The sequence below is a fragment of the Monodon monoceros genome, unplaced genomic scaffold (assembly GCF_005190385.1).
Source record: "Monodon monoceros isolate NGI ecotype Baffin Bay Population unplaced genomic scaffold, NGI_Narwhal_1 Super_Scaffold_9, whole genome shotgun sequence".
NCBI classification, from domain to species: domain Eukaryota; kingdom Metazoa; phylum Chordata; class Mammalia; order Artiodactyla; family Monodontidae; genus Monodon; species Monodon monoceros.
The window spans coordinates 46,396,886-46,407,013 of record NW_021703786.1 but is presented as its reverse complement, the minus strand read 5'-3'; the positions used below and the strand labels follow the sequence as shown (position 1 = coordinate 46,407,013).

The 10,128-nt window shown below is 51.5% G+C and overlaps 1 protein-coding gene across 4 annotated transcripts in view; it reads left to right on the top strand.

Annotated features, from left to right (window-relative positions):
* CHRNB1 (cholinergic receptor nicotinic beta 1 subunit) overlaps window positions 1-10,128 on the top strand; it is a 48,746-nt gene that overhangs the window by 3,989 nt on the left and 34,629 nt on the right. The gene's annotated exons all lie outside the window — the stretch shown is intronic.

The following is a 10,128-nucleotide window of genomic DNA, read 5'->3' as shown; positions in this document are numbered from 1 at the left end:
CACACGCTTTCCTTCTCTTGTAATCAAGCCCTCTCTGGCATTCGCTAGGACGGAGAGAGATGCATCTCTAGACACACTTTCCACATGTACTTCTCCTTCTCTGGAGGCAAGGCAAATCTTGGAACCCAATATACAGGACTAAAGTAGAACAGACCGTAATAGTTATTTATTCAATAATACCTTCCTGACGTTTGCAGTGCCGTGTTTTGTATGCCACAGTAATAACCAGCCACCTTGGCATATTCTTACATACTTGGTTTCCTTTTTAGAGTCCTTCGATTGCTCTTGTTCCTGCCGCAGGGTTGGTCCTTCATTCATTTAACATACTTGTTGAACATCTTGTAACGTGCAGGCACTGGGAATACATCAGTGAATAAAACAGCACAAATCCCTGCTCTCATGGAGTTTATATTCGTGGGGGAGACAGTGAGTAAACATAATAACCCCATTGGATAGTATATATTATTTTTTAATTTTTATTTAGGCTGCGTTTGGCCTCCGTTGCTGCGCGGGGCTTTCTCTATTTGGGTGGTGAACAGGGCTACTTTCGTGCAGTGCACGGGCTTCTCATTGCGGTGGCCTCCTCTTGTTGTGGAACACGAATCTAGCGCGGGGCTTCAGTAGTTGTGGCACGCGGGCTCTAGATCACAAGTTCAGTAGTGTGGCGGCACGTTGGCTAGTTTGCTCCCGCGGTATGTGGGATCTTCCCGGACCAGGGGCTTCCACAACGAACGCCAGCGTCCCCTGCATTGGCAGGCGATTCCTAACCACTGTGCCACCGGGGAAGCTCCTAGAAGTATAATGTAGGAAGGTTCAATTCCTAGAGAGGAAAAATAGGAAAAGTGTTTGGGGAGGATGAGAAATGGGGGTAGGGTGTTGCACATTTATTTATTTATATTTAACACCAATTTTATGAACATATAGAGTTGATTTACAATGTTTGTGTTTCATTTCTCTGCTGTACAGCAAAGTGACTCAGTTTACAGGAGATTAATATAATTTTTCATCTATGCTTTCTCCGCTATGGTTATCACAGGGGTTGCAATTTAAAACTAAGGATTGGTCCAGTGAATGCCTCACTAAAAAGGGGAATGTTTTGATCAATATTTGAACCAAGACTTTGAAGGAAGTGAGAGAATGACCCTGGTAGATACTGGGTGAAGAAATTAACCAGAGGGCAGATTTAACAGGAATGCAAAGGCTCTGAGGTGGGCGTGGCCTTGCATATTCAAGACAATAGCCAACGTAACTGAATGAATAGTAAGCAGAAGAGAAACAGTATGTGAATGCCAGTCAGATGAGCTAATGGGAAGGCCCGGCTTGTAAAACGACTTCAACCACGGAACTTTTATTGCTAAGGAGCGATGGGAATGCCACTGGAGTGATATGATCTGATTTAACATTTTAACGGGATCAATCCGGGCTTGCTGCGTTGAGAACAGTCAGCAGGGGGGCAAAGTGATGAAGCAACAGAGGAGTCTTATAAATAACTCGATCTGAGGTAATGTGGCTGGTAACCAAGGAATGGTAGTAGGTAGATGTGATAAGTCATCAGTTTCAGGACACTACTTTTGAAGATAGAGCCAATAAGGTGTTTGGTATGGATTGGCTGATATGGGGGGAAAACAAAAACAACAAAAAAGGAAAAACATAGAAGGGAAGGGGGGGAGGAGAGCTGAGCAATTGGGGGAACCCCCCCAAACGGATTTGGCCTGAACCACGAGAAAGGTCGAGTTGTCATTTATGAACGAGGCAGACTATGTGGGGAGTCGGTGGTGAGGGAATTAATTGTTTTGGACATGTTTAATGTTCGAGATGTCTCCAGTGGACACCCCAAGATGGAGAGGTAAAGTCGAGTAGGTGGTTACAAGTTTGGAATTTTATGGGGAATCAGTCGCCAGGTTGGATGGTATCAAGTAGGAGTGAATTTGCATGGCAGTGTTGCCCTTGCCAAAAGCCTGTCCCTTGAGTGTGGGCTGAGACACGGCCACTGATTATCCAGTGGAGATTGCTTTCTGAGAAGCCTAATCCTTCCGCCTCCCCTCTGTTCCCCCAAGGACGAGAAGATGGGCGCGGGGGCTCTCGATACTTGTGCCCTGCTGACCCTGTACTGTTTCCTGCTGCTGCTGAGGGCAGACAACCAGTTCCTGATGACTCACTCCCTGTCCTGGTCCCCATCATTATCAAATACCTCATGTTTACCATGGGTCCTCGTCACCTTCTCAGTGCATCCCTTAGCGTCGTAGTCCTCAACCTGCCACCATCGCACTCACCCACACCCACCAAAGCCCACTTTGGGTCCGCAGGTACAGAAGATCTCGCTCTCCAAACCTGTGTTAACTCCTCAATCCTAGTATTTGGCTTTTTTGTCCAGGTATCCGCGCCCTCCCGTCCCACCAACTTCAACCCTTCCCTTTCACACAGACCTGAGGGAGAAACTAACAACTCCGTGGGTAGAGTGTCCAAAGTGCCAAGGTCCTTTGGGTGTTGAACATGTTGACCCAATTATTAGGTTTATCCATCCATCATTAACATTGCGTAGATCCCGAACTCTCCTCTCATCCATACTGCCCATCGTGGGTCCGCAAGGAAGCATTCTAGGGTAGGTACTATCAGGGTGGCAAGCCCTCAGAACTTTTCTTTACCAGTCAGGATGCCTCCTCAACCCACTACGAACTCTGGGCTGGTAGTGTGCATCTTCATCTGTGGGACGCATGCACGCATGCGCAGGAATGGGCACGTGCCGTGGGGTGTGGTTGGCGCTTCCCTTCTGGTCTGGAGAGCATAAGAGCCCCCCCTCATCATCGGCTCTTCTTTTCTTCTACTCTGCAGATCTTTATCCACAAACTCCCATACCGTATCTGGGTCTGAAGAGACCCCAACCTGAGAGAGACCAAACAAACAGACCATAACCGGAGCCACCCCTATACCTGCTCAGGGATTCCCAGGAAGTGGGCTGGGGTCGGGGAACAGATGAATATTTCATCCATACCGCAAAGCCACCATAAGATTTTCTCTCCCCCAAACCCAACAGGTAGTTAATCACTCCCCATCGCCCACGTAAGAAGGAGAGAGGAGAACTACACTTCCCAGGAGACTGTGCTGAAGGCAGGGCGTGCCTAAGCTCCCGGAGGAATTGTCGTGGTTGATGCACATGGGACTTGTAGTATCCCTTCTGTTGCCCCACCTTGCGGGGAGGTGGGAACTAAAGCGTAAGGGAATAGGAGGATGAATTGCGGAAAGGCTAGAGAGGTCGCCGCTGTCGGAGAGAACCTGAAGTGCTCTCTTACGAAACGTTTTGAAAACCTTGGATGGGCGTTGGAGGAGGGAGTTGGGTCGGGGCTGGCCATGAGCACGCCGCGCAGGGACCGTCTTTGCGGCGCCCCGGGCCCGAGCCAGACAAGCCTCTCCTCTTCCATGGTTCCCAGCGCTGAACTGTCCTGCCCCGGACCTGCGGCGGTTTTACCGAGTGGTCCAAACCGGCTCGTGGGCCTGCCTCCCGACTGACGTGGAGGTCGTTCCCTCAATCCAGCTACAGAATCGCTTCACCGCTGCAGGAACAAGGAGGGACCACGGACGCCGCGGTGATAGTCCAAAGAGGTGTGGGCCTAAGGCAAGGCCGCTGGGTGCCTTGGCTCCACCCGCAAACTTAGGCTCCGCCCCAGCACCTCGATTTTAGTTCTGATTGGAAGTTTGCCTCACCTTGGTCCCGCCCCCGCCCCCTGGTTTCCCGGACTTGTTTCTTTACTCACCCCTTCCGTCGCCAGCAGTTCGCCTCTCTGCTATTTCTGCGTGACCCGCCCTTGTCTCACAAGCCGTGGTAGGAGACCTGGGGGTGCGTTATCAGGTGCCTTGGGGCCGCCTCCCCTGGGGGTCACCATGCTGGAGCTCAGGAACATTTCCTCTTCCTACCCCCAGCTGAAGGAGGCACGGCAGTTTGTGGCCATGGTGGTGGGACCGCCCTTCCTTGTGGGACTTTCTAACGCTCACGAGCGTCGGGACCCTCGTCATCTTTCTGGACGCCAACCGTACCCAGCTTGCGCCCCCTCCCGACCCACCTTCCCGCCTTGAGGACGAGATGGGCCAGAGACCGAGGTTTCTCGGCCAGTTGAATTGAGAGTTGGTAGGACTCTCAACGTCCTAATCCCTTTCTGCATCTTAAACCATCCCATTCACTAGGATGTCCATATTCCTCTTCATCATTTTCGTTTCTCTAGGAGGAAGCCCAACGGTGGGACTGGGCAGATGGGGGGCACTTGGGGGCCCAACCTGAAATGCACTCATCCCGCTTATTTCTCTTGGCTTCTGAAGAAGCGCCATTGGATTATTCACATCTAGGGTTGGCAAGAATGGAACAAAAGAACAAGAACTAGAAAAAAATGTAAGCCTTGCGAGGCAGGAACTAGTGTCTGTTTGCACTGTAATATCCCACGCCACGCTAGGCACAGATCCGTAACCCTAAACCAGCCGGTACCAGCCATACGGGGGCCTCTGGTTGAATCGAATAGGGAAATTTTTTTTCTCGTAAGGAAGTACACTATGTAATAGTGTTTATGTTTGCATGTTGGTGACTCAGTGGTCGTGTGTTTTCTTTGTTTTTTATCTTTTCTGGTAGTTTTATTGTACTTTTGTACCTATGTATTGATCGTTGAGATAACCAAAAAGGTTATTTCTAAAAGAGATGGCATTTGTATGAGGATAAAAAAAAGGCACACTGTAAAAACCTCAAGTCCAGCTTTTGGCTGCTGCAAAACTTTGGACAAGCTACTCAACTGCCCTGTGCCTCAGTTTTCCTCCCCATCTTGTAAATGAAGCTACTAATAATAATCTCGCTCCCTAGTCTGAGGATCATATGAGAAGATGAGAACAACAAGCATTATACAGTATACAATCAGAGGTTACAGAAACTGGTGTGTTTTGTTGTTGGCCTCATGTGTTGTTGGCCAGCAGAATTAAAATTGAATTGGTTTGCTACCTTTTTAAAATGTGGATATTTCACAGAGAAATTTGGATTTTTTTTTTGATTTCTGGGCTTCATCGTTGAAACGTTTTAAGACTACGACAGTAGCACCAGTGTCGATCCCCCTGTTTGGCAAGCAACCCTGCAGATCTGCTGATTAGTGGCTGCCCACTCTTGGTCACGGTATGTAATCAAATTCCCTCCAAGGCCCCACCCACCCTAACACGCATCATTACGTGCCCATGCCTGGCATAACACTAGACAAAATACAGGGGAGTGGAGAGGGACAGGGAGTTGGGGGGAAGCCCGTGGGCAGGCCAGGATGTGGAACAAGAAAGGGTTGGTTGGGAGTCTCTTATAGCCACGCCCTCACAACATTTTCTGTGCCTGTTGTCCTTCGAGTTTGGAGAAGAGGGCTTCAATCTGGGAGATGAAGATCTTGTGCCCAGCAGGCTCGCGCACTGGACTGCGTTTAAGTTCTCGCCTCGGATGGGTCACGAAGCAAAGTCATGAGCTTTAAGCCTAGTGGCTGCACATCAAGCAATTAACAGTGAAGTACCCTAGGGTCAAGCACGGTGCTCTCCACAACCTACTTAAATTTGCTGGAAGTTTGTTGTCCTAAGAGGGAGACCTAGGGCCTACAACTTTGTCAGGGCAATCCCTGTGGGACAACAGGTTACGCATGTCACCTGTCCAGCCAGACACCGCAACATGCCAACGCCAATAATTGCACCGGTCCCATCCCCCCACTGCGCGAGCACATTTCGTTTGTCTTGTTGGTTTATTGGCCTAGAGAGTTGGACACACACACCCAAATGCTGAGATAACAATTGTCAGTTGTTCTCTAAATACTGGGTCGCTCACCTACGTATAGAGCTAGAGTCGGTAAATTCTAAATCGTTGCGTGCTGGTGGCACAGAAGCCAGTTGGCCTTCCCACTCCACCGCAACCATTCTCGGCCCAGGGACATGGGGAAATAGGGCACAAACGACAATGACTTAATAATTTTCAAAAAGACAAAATTGTGCAAACCTCCCACCAATTTCCAACCATGTGAACTTCCACATATTCAAGTTCCCCAACTCGATACATGTATTTTAAATCGACCATTTCGCCACAATCTCCTTTGTTAGCCAGACACCCACCAAATTCTGGAAACTATTTATGCCTAAATCAATATTTGCAAAAAATAAAAATGTCTACAGTCTCATGTTCTCCCCAAAATGTCCATGGTTTTAGAATCTTTGGACCTGTTCTGACAATGTCACAATTCCCCTGGGTCCATACCGCACCCCTTCCATCCTGTTGGCCCCTTTTTGCCTCAAAGTGAGTGCAGGTTAAAGGATATAGGGGGACTGTTCAATCGCATCTGCCCCCTGCCCTCCAAGGCCTTCTCAGTCCCTCTCGTGTGGTTCCGCTGTGTATATATAAATCAAAAAAAAATTCAAAAAAAAAAAATTAAATATATATATATATATAAAATATATTATAATAGATTTTATATATATATTTGTTGTGTAGATATATATGTATTCGTTATTACTGACAACTTCTTTTCGCAGGTTTTTTCCTAAAAGTGCCACGAAACCACGATTTGTGGGAATTTTTTTTGTGATTTTTTTTTTTTTCTTTTGCATTTTTCCCCGTTTTAGAAAAAAAAAACTTTTCTCCCCCCTTAAAACATTGGAACTCGGTATGGTACGATTCAGTAGTAAACACTTCACCTCGGACGTGGCCAAGAACCAAGAAAGTGCAAAGAGAACAGAGGAGGAGTGAGGAGGGCGACACTCCTCCGTGGTTAACATTCAGGGAGCCCTGTCGAAAACCTCCCCTTTCCGTAGCTGGGAGGGTGAGAAGAGGCAGTAGAGTTGCATCTCTGTCCCTCCCCCCCAAAACCCCCTCCCCCTCCCAAAAGAGCCCATGATCTTGCCGCGTTTCCACATCAGTTGAGAGGGCAGGCCATTCTTGGCCCACAAAAACAGTAGCCTGAGAAAAATGGCTGCCATTTGGATGACACACTTTTTCCCCGTTTTAAACTGCACTCCTCACATTCCCATTTTTTCAAATTTGTCGCCCGCTTCCCCCAAACTGGCTCTCCTCTCGCCCTCGTGAGCGGTGTTGGTTTATTTTTTTTTCTGGGGGGGAGGTGGGTGGATGGAAAATGTTCAAATCCAATCACAGAGTGGGGAGGGCCCAGTTATCAAGAAGAATTAGGAGCAAACATTTCTTTCAACTCCGCCCACTGGAAGGCAACACTAGGGACCCCCCTGCCAGGGTTACACTAGTGCACAATTAAGGGATTAGGACTTTTAACGGTCCCCGGTACCACCCCATCCCTAGGCTGGGATCTTTTGGGTGTGTGGGGAACTGAGTCAAAGCATCGGGGTGTAAGGTTTGCTATGTTGCACGGGAAAGTGTGGTGGTGGAACCCCAAAGCCCACCAAGGGAAGTAGGGGATGGTTCACCCCAAAAACCATCTGATTGCGTGATTGGTGGAGGAAGTGATCTGGGGGAACACAAGGGGGTTAAGGTAAAGGATGTCGAGGGTCATAGGTCGCAAATCTTGGAGGCTTACCACAGCCCATCCAACCCCCATCCATTCTTTCTGGCTAGTGGGCCCTTCAGTCTGGGAGAAACCATCACGGGGGGAAAAAAAAACAGGAGAAAAGTAGATTCCCTCCCCATCCCATATGATGCTCCGTCCCTCCTGGCCCACCAAAATCTGGTTAAGCCCCAGAAGCAGCCATATTGTAGAGGGCAGGAAGAGGTGCAATCTAGCCTCTATCTACCTACTTTCTGTGTTGCCTGGAAGAGTCTGGGGCTCACTATGATTGAGGGTCAAAGTAGGGCTGAGATTGGTGCTGCCTGGGCTGGAAAGTACTCAGCCATGGAACAGATAGTAGCCCTCCCCCCACCCTCCTTGAACCGGATGGGGAGGCCATCCTCCAGAGTCTAAGGAGTATAAGGAGGAATAGGGAAGATCCAAAAGCATGAAGCCACGGAAGGGAATGGCATCTTATGTGAAGGAAATGGCACAGAACCCACCGCGGGAAGAATGGACTCCAAAGCCACACCCCAGGTGCGTAAGTGTCAGGTATCACAATGGTTGGTCCAGGCCCTGGGCCACAAAGAGGACGGTGCTGGGAAGCAAAATCTGGCACAGGGCTTATAGACAGCTTCAGAACGAGGGGGGAACATTAGGTGAAGGAGATGGTTTCCCCCTAGGTTTACGAATCAGGGGGCGGGTTAAACATTCAGAGCTGGTGGGGCTATGAGTAGAATTCATTTAAGTAATTGCTCAGTGGCCTCCAAGGCGGAGAAGGGTGGGAGCTGGCCCTGCCCCTCACGGAGGCCATTCCCTGGATGAAACTGGAGGGGAAACACACCAAGATCCCTTCCCAGGTGGTGGGAAACTACAATCTCACACAACAGCCTGACCCTTGAGCTCCAGAGCCCCCAAGTCCTGCACAAGAGTGTGGAGGGGCTCCAATGGGCAGGAGGCCAGGGAGCTGGTATGGCAGGGGTTCAGGGAGGGTGGCATCTGGTGAAAGGGGGGATCTGGCCAAGCTCCCCCACATCTCCCTTCTGGGGTTCTTCAACCCCTGCCCTTTCCTTCCCACTCCCCTTATGGGGACTGGTGGGAGGGAGAGTTGGGGAGCGGTGGAGTTGGGGGGGTAGGGTGCTGCTTAGGTTGACCTGCGTATCCAAGAACCCCTGGTAGGAAGGGAAGGGCCCCCCCCACCTTCTCATCAGGTAGGACCACATGTTATATCAACTGGAGAGCGCCAAGTTGCGAAGTTGTAAGGGGATGCGCAAAGAAGCTGGGGCCCATAGACGATTGGGTATGGCTCATGGTAGAAGGGTTGACCTTGGCACCCCTCCCCTCCATTCCGGTCCCCCCCCGCCCAGCTCCCACCTGCCCCCACTCCCCAGCTTGTTCCCCTGCCCGACACTGCCAGATTCCCGGCCGCTCCCGATTCAGAGCCAGTGAACTTCCTGCACAGAGTGGTGATGCAAAGGTACCCCCTCCTGCCACAACTGAGGGCTCCTCCCCCCCCCCTGAGATGACAGGTCCTGCAGTGAGGCGGTTTTGATCTTCCCTCAGCATCAGCGCTCCCGCCAACCGCGCCTCTCCCGCGGATAGGAGACTTGCCTCTCTTGGGAGCCTCCGCCTTGCGTCCCCAAGCTCGGGGCCACGCAGCCCCTGGAGTAGCAATGACAGTCGTGGGGTCCCCCCCTGGCCGCTCGGCAGCATGCCTCTGGCCCGTGGCGGCTCAGGGCGCGCCGTCTTGCCCACCTTGGCGCAGTGAGGGCGCGAGCTTGGAAGGCTTTCCGTCCAGCCCGAGAGTTGTGGAGCCCCCGCCTTGGGCCTCCTGTGCTTCGCACTCCTCAGGGTGGCAAATGCCTGGGCACAGTCCCCGCCGCGTGCCCTCCCTCGCGCACGGGCAAAAAAACACAACGCCCTGCGGCCCTCGCCGCCGGGCAATCTCCTCCCAGCTCTCCGTTCCAGCTTCTTTCGCCAGCTATTCGGCCTTCCTCCTCTTTCATCCCGCCTCCCCCAGCTTCTTCCCTTGCCTGCGTCTCCAGCCTTGCGCTTGGGCTTGTACGAGTAGTAGGGGCCTCCGAGGCCTGGTCCTCCTCCTCCCCGCCAGCCTTCGACTCCTCTCGTTCCTCCTCATCCTCCTCGCCTCCCTCCTCGCCTCCGCTCATCCCTCCTCCTCGCTCTCCTCCATCTCCTCTCCTCTCAGCTCCCCAGGACGCCATGTCAGTTTCTGCAGATGCGGCGCTTGACATAGCCTCCTCACCAATTCGTACAGTGATCTGACACAGTGGAGGTGGAGAGGCCTGCGCTGAGAGGGGACCCCCCCCCAGCCACCCCGCCAAGCCCACCAGCGGCTTGCCGTGTTAGGTCAAGTCCTTGTGGCCCGTGGGTTCCGGCCTTGTCCTCCTTCCGCCGTTGCTGTGCCTGGGCTGCGGCTGGGGCTGGGCTGGCAGGGCATCCTTCAGGCACAGGGGGAGGATGTGGGTACTCCCGTTTTTTGGGGGCCGTGCGGCTTCATTTGTAAGTGTGACTAGGCTGCTTGGTCCGTTTTTTTCTTTCTTTCTTCTTTCTTGATCCTGTTTTTTGTTGTTGGTTTTGAATTCTTGTCGCCCCAGCCCCCCTTCCT